The following is a 17,425-nucleotide window of genomic DNA, read 5'->3' on the forward strand; positions in this document are numbered from 1 at the left end:
TAGGTTGTCCTTGGGATGCCCTCCAGAAATGGTCTAGATTACAGAAAAGGAGAAAAGGGAGAAGGGCCAGCTCACTCCAACTCTTACCTCCAACCAAGCACATTTCTTGTCCCCATGACAACCCCAAAGAAAGGAAAATGTAAGCTCGAAGTCTAAGAGTCATGAGTTCCCAGGAGAAGATGAGAGTCTGAGTGGGCAAAGTGGTTTAATTAATCCTAATTTTTTCAAATGAGCTCTGACAAAGTTTACTGACATTCTGGGAGTAGCAATTTAAACTACTTTGAATTCCAGGGCATGGAGACAGTATTGCTATTGATCAGAAGGCTGCCTGCATGGACGATTGGTTTCCCTCAGGATTCACAGAGGGAGGGCGCTAGCCTGGGCCCATCTGGGCTGTGGTGCAAGGAATGAGTTCCAAGGGCTGAAGTGTAAGGCACAAGTGCAGCCTGGTCATCAGGCAGGCTGGGTCAGAGATGGGGCCCAGGCTGCAATCTGGACAGAGAAATCAGGAGTGAACAGAGCACTTTGACCTTGATCTGGGCACCTGGTCTATGAGATTGGAGGAAAATCAGAGGGTGGTAGAGACTGCAGATAGTGGGCAGGCATGGGGGACGATGAGTACCCGGTACTGAGTGGCTCCTGAGAGGTAGAGGTAGAGGGGAGCAAGCTATGGAAAGCTCTAGGTGAGATATGGCTCAGCTGACATCACAGTCAGGATAGCTCTAGGAAGAGTGAATTTGAGAGTAAGAAAGTGGAATCAATATATCTTGGGATGTGGCAGGGAATGGAAGAATAAAAATTTTACAGGACTCAACATTTCTACCTGAGTTGGCAGATTGCTCAGCAATAAAAAGGAAAGAGTACCAAGGATTGAAGCACCAATGCTAATGACATATCATGTTAAATGGAAGTCGCTAGGTCCACCAGAAGGCTCCAGAGTACATGATTCTATTTACATAACATTCTGGGAAAGGTAAAATCAAAGGAACAGAAAACAGACCAGTGGTTTCCAAGAGCAGGGATTGAGACACAGACTTACTACAGAGGGACATGAGGGAAGCGTTGTGGGTGTCAGAAGTCTTCTGTACCCTGGGTATGGAAGTAGTTTCATGACTATAAGATTTCATTAAAATTTACAAAATATTCACTAGAGAGATGAATACTAATATCTGTAAATCATGCATCAATACATCTGAACTAAGTAAATTTCTGTCCTAGGCAGCTAGGAAGAAAATGATGCCATCCATTGAAACAGAAAATCAGTGAGGGATAGGTTGTTGCCGGGGATGGGCAGGCAGAAGAGGATTTCTGTTTGAAGAGTTGAGGCTCAACATGTAAGAGACAGGGCCTAATAAGCAGCTGGACACATGGGTGTGGAAGAGCTCATGAAAGAGGTTGGGAGCAGGAGCAGCTCAGTGGTAGAGAGTGGGGAATTGGACTTGGAGGAATGGTAGTGCTTAGGTGGATGAGGAAGCTACCTGAGAGATGCACTTTTGAGATTAAGAGATACGGCACGGCTTCCACTGGATGGGGAGAGAGACATGGTGAGATCCCAGAATGTACACAGCACTGCCTCTCAGGACTTCTCGCAGGCTCCCACAAGATGTGGATGGCATAAAGGGACGACGGCCAGGAGGACCCTACTACTGTGATTCACAGAAGCCCACCTGTGTCTTTCAGTGATATTCTTTTATTTTTGCTTTTCTCTTTTGCTCCCTTGCTTGGCCTAGGTTTGGTCTGAAGAGTCAGATTCTCTCTCACCCTCTCACTCCCCCTTTTCAAATAAACTTTTGGCACCATTTTTGGCTTTTCTTGTCCATTTCTTTGTTCAAGTTGAGAAGGATCTGGAATAGGAATATGTTTCAATGATGAGCCACTTCTAAAAGAAGCAACATGATGATAGTTTTAGGTGTTTTATTTGCAATTTCTTTCCTGAAATATCTCCACCCAATGCTTATATATTTTTTAAATAATTTAAATTTAATGGGTCCATTAAAATCTCGAAAAGCAGATATTCCTGAGAGATAACACAATGAAAAAGACTTTTATGCAATGATCGCTTAATGTAAATGACTGAGGTCAGATTATTAAAACCAGGTTCAAATTTATAGTGATCCTCTTAAATACATCAAAATGTGGAGCACGTCTTTCAAATTTAGCCATCTATCATTTTGTAATATTTTCTCCAAAATAGTAAAAAATAGAATCTCTTTTCCCTAATGGAATACCTAATGATCTACAGAGGGTGGTTCTAGTTTGCAAGGCTCTGTGAACTAACTTGAGTCCTGAGGATGAGAAGGGTAAGAAACAACCTGGACCCTTCATGCCTCCAGCTGTGTGAGCATCCAACAAGCCAACCAACACTGCAGAGAGGGGAGCCTGCCTCTCCCAGGGGCGGGCCAGGTCTGAGGAAAGAGCGCACAGGTCCCCAGCCCAGCTTGGCCATGTACAAACAGACAAGTTTCTGACTGCTGATTCTGGGATTCTGACGTGAACCTCAAAGATTTATTGGGAGAGTTAAATGAAGTCACAAAAGAGAAAATGCATGCTATTTCTTTTCCTCCTAAGTGGTTTATTTCAGGAAACCAATAATGGTACTGACATGAGCTGGAGGATGCTGGAATGAAATGGCCACGGGGACACTCAGCAGACTGTAAAACTGAGGAAGCTAAATGCATTTAATTGTCATTGTAAAAACAAACTCAGAGTTTTAAGATAACTACAGAGTCACAGGAAGTTGTAAAACGTAATACAGAGACAGTCCTGTGTACCACTTACTACCTAAAATTCAGCAGTGTTAAATGTAAAATGTACCCGTGATGCATGGGTAGAATACTGCTAACTAGACTGAACACCTTGTTAAAATTTCCTAACTTACATAGTTGTAGTGGGGGATGTCAAAACCCCATTGTTACAAATAGATCATCTAGAGTAAAAATCAACAATGAAACACTAGAACTGAAAACATGCTAGTTCATACAACATGTTTAAGTAAATGCAAAGGAGTTGAAGTTATCCCATACATATTGTCAGATCATAGTGCAATTAAACTGGAGATCAATAGCATAAGAAACCATAAAAAGTTCACAAATGCTTGGAAATTGAATAACACTCTCCTGCACAACCAATGGATCACAGCAGAAATGAAAGAAGAAATTAGACAGTTGTTACAATTTAACAAGAATGCCGGCACAGCATACAGGAATCTATGAGATACAATGAAAGCAGTCTATGGGAGAAATTCATAGCAGTGAATGCCCACATTAGGGAAACAGAGCAAGCTCAAATTTACAACCTAATAGTGAATCTTAAGCTCCTAGAAAGAGAAGAACAAGAGAAACCCAAAGCTCATACAAGGGGGAAATTATAAAGATCAGAGCAGAAATTAATGCAATAGAGACTAAGAAAATGATACAAAAAATCAATGAATTAAAGAGCTGATTTTCTGAAAGGATAAATAAAATTTATAAACCTTTAGTCAACCTTATCAAAAAAAAAAAAGGAAAGAAAGGGCTCAAATTCATGCAATTAGGAATGAAAAAGGTGAAGGTACAAAAGATCCAGCAGAAATCGAAAGGATCATCAATACTTACTTGGAGAACCTGTACTCTAATAAAATGGAGAACACAGAAGAAATGGACAGATTTCTAGATACATATGAATTACCAAAGCTGAATGAAGAAGATATAAAAATTCTAAACACCCCAAATACAATAAGTGAAATTAAAAATGTAATGAAAAATTTATCAACAAAGAAAAACCTCGGCTGTGATGGCTTCACTGCTGAATTCTACAAGATATTTAGAGAAGAACTATCACCACTACTCTTTAAGCTTTTCAATGAAATTGAAACAGAAGCAAAACTTCCAAATTCATTCCTGGAAGCAAGTGTTACTGTGCTTCTAAAAGCAGATTAGAAGATTCGGAAACAACACTTGACATATTCAGCTACCTCATCATTGACAAAGGAGCCAAACACCCTTACTGGAGGAAAGATAGCCTCTGTAATAAATGGTGTTGGAAAAACTGGATTACAACTTGCCAAACATTAACTAGACTCCTATATTTCACCATGCACTAAACTAAAATCCAAGTGGATTAAAGATATAAATATTAAAACAGAAACACTAAACTTGCTGCACCTATGTTTATAGCAGCACAGTTTGTAATAGCTAAAACATGGAAACAGCCCATTTGCCCATCAGTTGGAAACTGGATAAAGAAGATGTGGTTTTTCTATAAAATGGAACACTATTCAGCCATAAAGAATGAGAAATTAGAGTCATTCGTAGGAAAATGGATACATTTTGAGGATATACTCCTAAGTGAAATAAATAAGTCACACATGTGTAAATACCGAATAGTTTCTCTGGTGTGAAAAACTATAATGGTACATAAGATCCTAAGGATATGATTGACCATGTGAAATAGGAAGAAAAGGGCAAAGGTGTAGGGAAAGTGGGAAGGGTAGGGGAAAGGTAATAAGGGAAAAGAAAAAATATGAGAAAATAAAAAATGGAAATAAAGTATAAATGGGGAGAGGATGAAGGAGTGAAGGGAGGGCAGGGACAAGGGAAAAAAATGAGAACCAAGACCTGTCATGTAAAGATACAAGTTCCCAGTAATGAATGTGACTGTACTGTACACCTAGAATGTACCAATAAACTCAATAAAAAGAAAAAAAATAGAAACACTAAACTTGCTGGGAGATAAGTTAGGTAGAACTCTTGAAGATATTGGCATAGGAAAAGACTTTATGAAGGTCTACTATCAAGAATATATAAAGAACTAAAAAAAAAAATCAGATCCCCGCAAATATAAAGACACAATTAAAAAATGGGCATCTGAAATGAACAGACATTTCTCAGACAAAGTAAAAGCAGCAAATAAACATATGAAAAAATGTTCAAAATCACTGGTCACTCCAGAGGTGCACATGAAAACAATGCTGAGATTCCATCTCACCCCAGAAAGAATGGCTGCTATCAAAAAAATCAACCAGTAATAAATGCTGTTAGGGCTGTGGGGAGAAAGGAACCCTTCTCTACTGCTGGTGGGAGTGCAGTCTAGTGAAACCACTATGGAAATCAGTAAGAAGATACTTCAAAAAACTAGGATTGGAAGTCCCATTTGACCCAGCTATTCCCCTGCTGCGCATCTTCCCAAAAGAATTAAAGGAATCATACCAATGTGATATATGCTCACCCATATTCATTGTGGCACAGTTTGTAATAGCTAAAATTTGGAAACGGCCCAATTGCCCATCAACTAAAGAATGGATAAAGAGTTTTCAAAAATAAAATGGAGTACTACTCAGCCATAAACAATGAGAAACTAGACTTATTTATAGCTAAGTGGATGCACATTGAGGCTATACTCTTAAGTGAAATTAATACGTCACACATGTGTAAATACTGAATAATTTCTCTGGTGTGAAAAACTAAAAGTATAAACAATAATCAAAATCTATAATTGATATTATGTAATAGGAAGATAACATCTAAAAGAGTAAAGGAAGTAGGGGAAAGGTGAACAGGTAGGGGAAAGGTAAAAAGGGATAAGAACAAAAAAGTGAAAAGGAAAAACATGGAAACAGAGTCTTTGTAAACAGGGAAGGGTGGAGGAGCTGAAGGGAGGACTGGAGAATGGGGAAAAATAAGAACCAAGACACATCATGTAAAGGTACAAGAACCCAGTGATGAATGTAACTGTACTGTATACCTAAAACGTACTAATAAACTTAATAAAGATGATAAAAGATTTTCTCACTCATAAGGAGAAACTGGAGTTTTATTATTGTAATTTGTTTCGGTTTCTTTCTGTTTATTGAGGAATATTCACTTTCGGGGGCTACAGGAACAATGTCTGATGGACCAATAAGTTAAACTGCATTGTTGCCTAAGTTCAGGTCTCACATATACAAGGACCACTGAGGACAGAATCTAGCTAATGCAACCCCAACCTGGCTTCAGCCTCATTGGTATCTAAATGCCTGCCACACACTCAAGACTTTCCCAAGGTAGAATAAGGCAAAGTCTCATTATCGAGCTGCTGAAGATCACTGTGACCAGTGGGATTTTAACACAGCTTCCATGTATCTGGGGACACGTGGAAGTCTGAAGGCAAAAGTCTCAGTTCCCCACCCTTCCCTGTACCACACTGTTGCGATGGATTTTTGCAGCACCTCCCATTAAGCAGGTGGCATCTCCATCCTAACTGCTGAATTTGAGCTGGGGCTGTATCTTGTGTTATTTAGTGGATCAAGGGTACCAGCCAGTTCTGAGCCCAAATCTCAAGAAGCCTTACAACTTCTGTTACATATGCATGAAACAGAACATATTTTGGGTGCTTGGGATTGAACTGAGGGCCTGGCAATGCTAACCCTGTACTCTATCCCTGAGCTACATCCTCAGCGCCTTCTCACTTCGCTCGATCCTCTCGATCCCTGCAATCCCTGTACGAATAAGGCCAGTCTTCTGGAGAAGAGGCTATGTAGGGCAGAGCTGATACAACTCAGCTGAGGTCATCCCGGGTCACTTAGCTGACAGTAGATGCACGAGCCAGCCGAGCTAAAATCAGCCATGTTTAGCCCAAGCAACGCTCCGCCATAGACTTCTGTGGTACACAAATACTGTTATAAGTCACTTGCCTTTGTGTTTTTTTTTTGTTATGACACATAATTGTAGCAATAGGTAACCGATAAACGAGGAAACAACTCACTAGAGTGGGGTACAGAAGGGTCCAAAAGAGAAAACACAAATACGTGTTTGTCCAAGGGCTGAAATTGTTAGGTCATTCATTAGGGTTCAAGTGGCTGTCACAGAAAAGTCTCAGGGGTTCAAGTTCCCATTGTGAACTATCCTCAATTCTAATGCAGTAGGGAGCCATAGAAGGAGCATCACCAGATAAGTCTGTACCATATGAAACCGCCCTTTTTTGTAGGTCAAGTAATAGCCAGCAATGACAGTTTTATATGGTTCGCTCTGCTATTTCCAAAGTAATCTTTGGCCTGACCTTTCCAAATTTGGTTATTTGTCACATGTCTTTTAATTCCAAGATGATTTCCTCCTTTTCGTTCACAAGCAAATCCAACTCTGGCATCAAGAATGTAAGAGCTGCGGAGCCCAAGGGCAGATGAGCTCAGCATCTCATCTGTAGAGCACAGCATCCCTGTCATTTTGGGCCCCTTTCCTCACAGCTTGCTGTGTCCTGAGTGGCGGTGTGGACTTACCAGGGGAGGGTGCACCCCAGATAGCTGCACCCCACCCCACATGCCTGGGGACAGTCTTGCTTCCTGGACACCTAAGATTCTCAAGGAATGGGCTCAAGTGACACCCCCCACCCAATGCCCGGGCGCAGGTAGACCTTTGTTTTCAGCTTTCAGTTGCTTCTGTGTATGTGAGACCAGAATTCAGGTCACAAAGCGACTGGATGTCACAGCACTGAAATTTTTCACATTTTATGTTTTCTAGTACACATACACACAAAAAAAAACTGTTAAAGAACAAATAACAGAAACATTTATGAAATAACCATGTCTGTTAAGGAAAGTCAGCATCTCATAAAGTGTCCTTGATTGGGACTCTCTTAGGAACACTGGAGACCCCACATGTCACACCCCACGGTGCACCCAGGCTTATGGGAACTGGAGAGCTCTCAGTCTTCCCTGTTCAGGGGAGGCCCGAGGAGTCAGGGTGGCTCTCATCTGAGACTTACTCCTCCGTCACAGAGCACACATGCTCCCTGAGATGGAGGGGTTGGAGGGCCTTGGTGACCATGCAGAATGAAATCACATCTTAGAAAAGATACGCAACTTTGCCACACAGCCTTGGAAACTAAAAAAGGGATTTGGGGGCTGAAATACGGACACGACACCGCAAAACCTCATGCTATTTTTCTTGCGATGTCTTTCTTCATTTCTCAAAGACCCTGTCCTATCTTCTCTCTCCTCTCATCCCCACAGGGCTCCTGAGATTACCCTCGGCTGTCATATCACACTCAGAAAAATGAAAGCCAGGTGCTTGTCCTGCTCTTTCCCTTCCTTCCGTGGAAGCCACTTGGTAAAGAGTTGAAAGAGGGGAGTGGGGTGGCAGATCTGCTTTATCAAGTATTCACTCTACAGAATCAGCCTCTTCTTAAAGAAGAAAACTTCCCCACATTGCATTATTAATATTTTCCTAAAGAAAGAATAATCAAGAGATGTTCTTTTATCTGTGAAGAACAAAAATTGCACTACACAGACAATGACTATTATCTGGGAATTATTCAGTGTTCAGGGTGACTTTGAGAATGGATCCTTCGATGACAGAAATGAAATTAGCAGAAAAGCTTTAGCATGTCACAAGCCGAGATTCTGCAACTTCTACATTTTAAAATGTTCAGTGCAAAGAATACTGACATTTCCACAGAAGAAAAGAAAAAGCCAAAGGACAAACAGAAAAGAAATGAAGCCAGTGCTCTGGAATTGGGGAGTGGAGGTTTGGGAGGTCAGAGGGCCCAACACTCGTTCACCTTTCACTTCCTTTCAGAACCGTCTTCTGTGACTGAGCGGGGTAAAAAACTGCTTATAAAATATGATAAAGTTATTGGAAATATGGAGAAAGTACAGAACCAGGGAAGTCAGCTTTCAATTAGTCAGGCCCTGACACTGAACCGGTGAATGTTCTAGTTCTTGTCTTTCCTCCTCACTCTTCCTATACTTTGACAAATTGATTGCTTACAAGCTCTTCATCATGACGGTGACAACCACGGCCCAAGCACATTCATCAAATATCAGCATCGTTGATTAAACTTCTAGAGGTCTGGGGAACAGCGTTTTCACTTTCAGTATAGCCATGAATTTTGGGCAATCTGAAGCACCGGCTCCCTTGGGCATGAATGTGCCATTCCCCAGAAACCATACAACAGATACACATCTGCAAAGCACCCATGAAATCCTGCTGCAAGGAATTCTAACCATAAGGAAACTAGAGACATTAGAGTTGTGCCAACAGTGAAAATCTAACTTCCGCAGTCCTTTCTCTCAATGATGCACCAATTTTCCCAATTCTCCCAACAGAAAAATTTTGGAAAAAACAACACACACATACACACATACACACACACACACACACACGTGCACACACACAGGAGGAACAGATATAAATTAGTGACATGTTGGGGCCAGGGATGTAGCTCAATGGTGCTGTGCCTTTGTGGCAAGTGCAAGGTCGTGAGTTCGATCCCTGGTAACACACACACAAAGAAAAAAAACTAAAAAAAAGAATTAGTGACATGTTTTAATTGTTTTTTGCTTTGTTTTGTCTTGTTTTTGAGGCAGGGTCTCACTATGTAGTTCAGGCTGGCCTTGAACTCACTAGATAGCCAAGGCTGGCCTTGAACTCCTGGAGATCCACCTGCCTCAGCCTCCTGAGTTTTGGACTACAGGTGTATGCCACCATGCCCACTTTTTAATTGATGTTGTTGAAAGCACAACCTAAACAGTAAGAAAGTATTGAGCTCCAGTGCCTGTGTCTGCCTATGCATGAGTGAGACATGTCAGTGCTCAAAGGGTTTATCATCATGTTATAGTGACAAAAGACAAATACCAAGGAAACAATGAGGACTCTATTCAGAACAGAATGAAACAGGATTGTTTGGTTTGCACAGTAAATGCTGTCGTTCAGGAAAAGGCTCATTTTTATAAATAATATAGAGCTCAGCTCTGTTTATATACAGAACTAGGGTCAGCCAAGAAAGGTAGGAGGGCAATTTAAAGAAGGCCATCGCACAAGCAGAGCAGCAACTGCACTTCTAGACAAGACGTCTCTGCCCAGTAAAGGCAAGGCTGATACTCTGCCCATGGAAACACAGAAATTAAACATTCAAACAGCAGCCACTCTGCAGAGCAGTCTTCTGGAGACAAAGCTGGGGGATGGAATGGAACGGGGAGTCATGTTGGCTTTTTTTGGTCTACCTAGAAAAAAAAAATCCTAGCCTTCATATTTCTCTTGAAAAGGTTACTGGGCAATGTCTTATCCATTGTCAAAAGAACGTGGAAGAATTGTGAGCCATGGGAGCCTCACTGGAATAGTAACACCTACTCCACTGAAGCTCTCCTCTCCCTGACAGTTACTTAGAATAATGAAGGGACTATGGCAACATTTCTTTGAGCTTTGTTTCTTCTATAAATGAGGCAGTGTCCAAAAACTTTACCGGAAGTCAACTTAAGGGAAAATGTTATTCTCTGAAAGTCACAATGATCTTGTATGAGTCCAGAGAGGTAGAAAGGCTACATTTCTAATTGTTACAGTACGGAAAGTCCACACTACTTCCTTGGAGTGGGATACACGTGAGAGGGTAATTGTACTAGGTCACAGTTTACAACCATGGCGTGGTGCAGAGGATGAGAGATTACTGAGTCTATGTTCAATTCAAATCCCAAGAAGGCCCAGAGGAATGCCCTTAGCAGAGACTCCTCAGCGTGAGACTCTCATAAAGACAGTCCCAAAGTGAAGCTTCTGTGGCTTTTATTGACAGAAACAGAAAGTGTGGATAAAGGACATTGGTGCAAGAATTCATGTAGGGGAAAGGGGGAAGACAGAAGGACAGAGTGAGGTGAAAGTGGTCTGTTCCACCCACAGTGGTACAGAACAAACACCCACTGGCCTGCCTACTGGGATGGTATCAAAAAGCCATCATACATATATTAGGATTCCTAGGTTTTCAAATAAGTTCCCAAACACCCTAGTTTATGGCTTCAAACTGTAGTACAAAGGTTCTAAAATTGATGGAGAAATTCTCTGTTTCAAAAATACTGTATTATTTGAAGGAAAAATAGAGCTTTTTATAAATGAGCTATAAAATAAGCTTTTGAAATAAGCTTTGGAAGGTTTCCAGGATTAGAAAAGGAGGCCAGATTCCCCACAGATCAGATCAATAGAAATCTATAACAAGGGTCAAAGTCATAGAAGTGCATTTTATGCATGTATGACTGCGTGGAAAACTTCTTGGAGCTCTAGAAATCATTATATTTATATTATATTTATAATTTATAAAGTGTATTTTCACATAAAACACACGAAGAAGTGCTGTTTGCTAAATACATTTTCATTATCTTACACCATCGATATCTTGGTTATTATGCATTAAGAGCTGACACATATGGGCACCCTAGTTTTAATCAGGACTTTGAAACTCTCCCAGTGAACTTGAGGAAATCCCTCAATTCTGCTGGAATTAAATGTTAGGTCAAATTTTGTAAATGGGTAGCAATGTTGCCTGTTCTCATTTCCTATCAGGGCTATAATAAATTAAAAATGTTGTGGCTTCAAAGAACATAAATTAGGGCCGAGGATGTAGCTCCTGGTACAGCACTCGTCCAGAATGCACCAGGCCCTAGATTCAATCTTATGTACTGAGAAAAATATTCCCATAAATTTATTTGCTTATAGTTCTGAAGCCAGAAATCCAAAGCTAGTTTCAGTAGATAAAGTTATCGGCAGTTGTAATGGCCTGAAGATCAAGGGATGGGCTAAAGTTAAGGGCCTTATGGGAGCTTTGGGGGTAAAACTCTTCCCGGCCTTTGTAGGTGCTGCAGTCACAATTCCGCCTTTCCTGGGTTATGACCCCTTTCTGACATCACTCCAAATTCTGCTTCTGTCTTCACATCTCTCGACTTCCTTTCGGATTGCCTGCCTCGCTCCCTCTCTCTCTCTCTCCCTCTCTCTCTCTCTCTCTCTCTCTCTCTCTCTCGCTTTTCCCCTCACTGAGTTTATTGGTACATTTTAGGTATACAGTACAGTTACATTCATTACTGGGATCTTGTACCTTTACATGACAGGTCTTGGTTCTCATTTTTCCCCCTGTTCCTGCCCTCCCTTCACCTGCTCCTCCCCTCCCCATTTACAAACACTTTATTTCCATTTTTTCATTTTCTCCTATTTTTCCCCTTGTTACCTTTCCCCTACCCTTTTCTTTCCCTACACCTTTAGCACTTTTCTTCCTATTTCACATGGTCAATTATATTATTAGGATCTTATGTACCATTACAGTTTTTCACACCAGAGAAATGATTCGGTATTTACCCATGTGTGACTTGCTTATTTCACTCCCTTTATTTCCATTTTTTCATTTGCTCCTATTTTTCCCCTTGTTCCCTTTCCCCTACCCTTTTCTTTCCCTACACCTTTAGCACTTTTCTTCCTATTTCACATGGTCAATTATATTATTAGGATCTTATGTACCATTACAGTTTTTCACACCAGAGAAATGATTCGGTATTTACCCATGTGTGACTTGCTTATTTCACTCAGGAGTATATCCTCAATATGTATCCATTTTCCTATGAATGAATCTAATTTATCATTCTTTATGGCTGAGTAGTATTCCATTTTAGAGAAAAACCACATCTTCCTTATCCAGGTTCCAAGTGATGGGCAAATGGGCTGTTTCCAAGTTTTAGCTATTACAAACTGTGCCACTATAAACATAGGTGCCTCTTGTAAGGATCCCTGTATTTACACTGGTCCCTCTCACATAAACCATGAAGTCTTCCCATCTCCAGATCCTTCACCACCTCTGGAAAGCCTCCTTTGCCATCTAAGGTGTCATTCTTAGGTCCAAGGGATTAGGACTGCAAAAATCTTGGGGACAGTTCCTCAGCCTCCACATTGCCCAAGGATGTTATGCATGCTAGGCAGTCTTGTGGGAGCTGGCGAAGTAAACATACAAAAGATGACTGGAATGTCTATGTGTTCTTTATTTCTGCGTTTTCATAATTGCTCCCTACATGGTATATATCACTTCTTGAGCACCAATATAAAAGTCAATACTGCTCATTAAAGGCTTGAGCTCCCCATGGCAACTTCTCCCTCACTGCCCCATCCTAAATGACTTATTTAGCCAACATGCATTACATGTATGTAATATGTACCTGAGACAGTAGTTTAGTAAGGGCAGCTGAAAACAGAAGTGGAAACTAAATATCAGAACTTATGTTAGCTCTCATACGGGCAGAGGGATGTTCTAAATGGAATTTGTCAGTTTACATGACACATTATAGAGCAATCACCTATTTATGGCTGAGAGTACAAGAGAGGGCAGATGGTAGCAATAGGGACAGAGAGAGAGAGAGTGAGACAGGAATGAGACATCAGGAAAAGGGAGAGGAAAAATGAAAAGTGGAAGAAAGGAGAAGTATCTCTGTTTGAGGAAAGTGAGTCTCATAAAACACCAAATGGTGCAGCGACCACATACAGGCAGCCAGGGCTGGGTGAGAGGTGGAGTGCCCATCCCAGCTCTCCTGCTGGGCCCCACAAGACATGTGTATCTGGTACTACTCCATCTGCTTCTATGATTAATGGCTTTTAAAGAAGCATTTACTCTCACTGCTAAAATACTGGAGTATTAAGAAAAAGATGTTTAGAAATGGTAAAAATGACTACTTCTCAAACTTGAATTGGGACGTAAAATCGGCTGACATATGTACTATGAAGACAAAATGTGTAGAATTAAAATTCAGTCCCCGACTCTCAGAGGCATTGACAGTATCGAATATTGGAGAGAATCTAAAGGACAACCACTGCCTGCATTCATTGAGTGCTTAACACGTGCTCGGTGTTCTATGTTATCATCTCATTTGATCTGGAAAACAACACTAGGAGGTAATCTGAACATTCTCACCTTAAAAGAAAGGATCTGAGGCACAGGGCCTTTCTGGATTGAATAGGATGACAGCAGCAACCTAAAATTTTACAAAAAGCTTCAGATCACAAAGAAGCTCCACTACAACTACTGTTAGAAATGCTTAATGTGTATTTTTCTTTGTTGGAGAAAAGAGCGGTAAAACTTTTATTTGCATATAATTAGGGAAAGATATATCTGAAGTCAAAATAATTTTATGTTTCATGTAGCTGTAGAGAATCAGAGAAAGAACACAGGTAAGTGGAAGAGAATAGGAGAGGACCCATAGTGCAGACTTTCAGAGAGTGCAGTCACTTTCAGAGAGATGGAGTCCTGCATTGATTGAAGAATTCTGAAAACTGTCTGAGGCCTGGCAGAATAGGGCACTGGCTATAGGGGACTTGGCAGGAAAGGGTACAAAAGGTGCTCAGCATTCAGATGGAAATCTTGGGAGGGCAACACTGCTGGGAGAGTTGTGGCAACTTTGCAGCAGAAGGCGTGGCTGTGAAAGACAGGACAAAGCAAGTAGTAGAAGTTAGAAGTAAAAGAAAATCCCACATACATCTCTCTTTCCCCCAGAGAGATTATTAAAGAAATTATGCTTTTTTACATCAAGAGATGAAGCACTTCAAATTCACAAGTTTAATAAGCCAAGCAAATTCTTCACACTTGCCCTTAGAAAAATCCCCTGGTAATGCAGGCCTAGCAAAATAATGTAATTTATTTCTAGTACCAGAAAATGAGAGTTAATACACATATAAAGCTACAACAAGAAGAAACCACAACATGAGAATGGAGTAAATATTGTCCAGTTCTCCCTCTTCCACCCAAAAGCATGGGAAATTTATCTCTCAAGCAATATCAAATATCATAATTATATGTAAATAAACAAAGACATGAAAGAAGTCTGGAAATAACAACAAAAACAAAAACAACAAAAGAAGCTATAAAATAAGAGTTGAACAAACTCAGAAAACATTAAAAATCGCCTCAACAGTTAAGATCAGATTCTAAGGGGTACAAAGGAAAATACTGATTGAAATAAAAGGAACAAAAAAGAGAGGACTAAATACAGAAAAAACTGAAATAAAGAAGAGGTAAAGGAATCAGAAAGAGAGGGAGAGGGATATAGAAAGTAGGCAAAGAAGACCCAACACACATATAATTGAAATTACAAAAAATGGAAAAAGAAAGACATTAAGACTTAACAACATTAAGACTTAAAATGGTATCACAAACAAATGTGTTCAAAGTAAAGGAAGTAATTGAACATACTGAAAGAATCCATTATGGGTCTGGAAATACTGAACCAGAATAGACATCTATGAGACATATCTCAGTAGAACAATCCGACTTGAAGGAAAACATTCTTTAGTTCTCATGGTAAAAGTTCAATCTATTATAAAGGAGACGAAGTAAGTTTGGCATTAGAATTCTTGACAGCAACATATTAAGGAAAGCAAAATAACAGAACAAAAATAAGGCATTTTTTTTTTAAATCAAGAAAACACGGGCCAAAGATATTTACATTCAGGTAAACTGTTTTTCAAATTTCAGAGATACAGAAAATGTATATAGAATGGGATTAAATGAAAGAAAATTTACTTTTTCAAGTTACATATTCGATAAAGATATCTAAAATGAATAAAAATTACTTCAAATACACATCAACAACAAAATTAGGCAAAAAGTTTCAATAGAGGGCTGGGGACTTAGCTCAGTGATTCTGCTGCCTACCTCACAAGCACAAGTTCCCATCTTTGATCCCTGGTACCAAAAAAAAAAAAAAAAAAAAAAAAAAAAAAACAAAAAGAAAATTTACTTTTTCAAGTTACATATTCGATAAAGATATCTAAAATGAATAAAAATTACTTCAAATACACATCAACAACAAAATTAGGCAAAAAGTTTCAATAGAGGGCTGGGGACTTAGCTCAGTGTCTGCTGCCTTAAAAAAAAAAAAAAAAAAATCAACAGAAACTCTCCAAAGAAAGCATACAAGTGGTCAATAAGCACATGAACCAATGCTCAATACTCGTACATGAGGCACATGAGGCAATGTAAATCAGAACTGCAATGAAATAATACTTCACACCTATAATCAGAAATTAGATAAAACAACTGCTGGAAAGATTCAGAGAAACTGGGAGCCTCGTACTGGAGAGGAGGTAAAGCAGTGAAGCTAAGGTTTGGAGATGTGAATCAGTCAAATGGGGATGACTTGGTGGCCACGAAATGAGAAGAGAAACCTACAAGGGTTTATTTTTCTTGGTGTCTTTGTGTCACAGTTCTTCCTCCTGCACACACGGCAAGACCTCTTCTAGAATGAGGGCCTTAGGTCTTACTTTCAGACAAGGCAGCGTAGAGAGGCTGTTTCAGGAAGGAAGAGGGAGGCTAGAGTATTCTTTCTAGAGTTTAAAGTTGGCTTGTGGCGCGAGAGGGATTCTACTTTCTGTGAGCATCTTAGGGAAAAAGAATCCCAGTTTCTATGGCCTGCCTTGGGGCAGGAAGCAGAGCAGGAGGTGGTCAGGAAGAGTCTTTGCTTCTGAGGTTCTTCCAGCGGCCTTCGCTTCAGCAGGTCAAAGTGCCATCCTTTGCTATATCATTTTCTAATGCACTGTCCCACAGGGACCAGTCTGTGCCCACACTGTCACCTAAGTCTCGTAACTCTGCAAATTCATTTCCATTACTCTTTACATGTGGGAACAGATACAGAGATTATGTGGTATCTCGACATCACCCAGCCAGTAAGTGGCAGCATAGGGAGAGAAAGACAGCTCATCCAGACTCCAGAATCCTTGTTCTTATCTGCTGTGCTCGCTGATATTGTCAATCAGAAAGTATAGGGCAGGCTGAGTACAGATTGGGGCTGCCTGGCATAAGATCCTCTCACTGACAATTTGAAATTTGACTTCTACACTAGAGGAAAAGACCTGCAAGTAATCCTAGGGAAGGACACAGCACAGCATCACCAAAGCCTCTTATTTTGATTCTACCCAGCACACATTTACTGAATGGCTACTCGGGATACCTGGTCCACGGTGCAGTACTTTGCACTACATTGAACGAGACACACTTTCTGCCCTTTAGGGTCTAAGAAACATTATAATTTCACTTCCTCTGGAGACCTACAAAAAGGACAACATATTTGTGACCACAACATGTTGAGGCCACTGGAAGATTTGATTTTTATTATTGGCATTTGATCCCTTCTGAGTTTGAATAAGAACAGAAGAAGTTGAACAAGCTCCCATAAGTCTGATTAACACAAAGGTACTGGCGGTATGCCCTTTCTGACTGAGAAGGGGTAAATTCATGAGGAAGTGCGATCCTAGGATACTTACAGAGAAGGGGGTGAGATAAAACACAGGATGTATAGTTATATTTCAATTCCAGGTAAACAGTAAATACTGAGTTACTTTTTTCAGTGTAAGTTTGCTCCATATATTACATGGTATATACACTAAAATTATTGTTTTATCTGAAACTCAAATGTAACCTGTAATAAAATACTGTATTTTATTACAATGTTATTACTGAGTCCACTGGGTGACAGTAGCCCAGACACACACTTGCAGGCAATGATTGCCTCTTGCACATTTTGGCAGTGTGGCTGGATGAGGTCCCTTGTGTGTTTAGGAGAGAACAACTCCAAGTAGCTGGGAAAGGTCGCCTAGAAAAAGCAGAGCAGTTCGTCCTGTAGGCAAGGGTAGGAACTTGGATTGGCGAGGAGGAGCCATTTCAGGGGGTCCAGCCTGAGCCA

Source organism: Fukomys damarensis, unplaced genomic scaffold, assembly GCF_012274545.1.
Source record: "Fukomys damarensis isolate Sample0158 unplaced genomic scaffold, DMR_v1.0_HiC HiC_scaffold_18, whole genome shotgun sequence".
Lineage (NCBI taxonomy): Eukaryota > Metazoa > Chordata > Mammalia > Rodentia > Bathyergidae > Fukomys > Fukomys damarensis.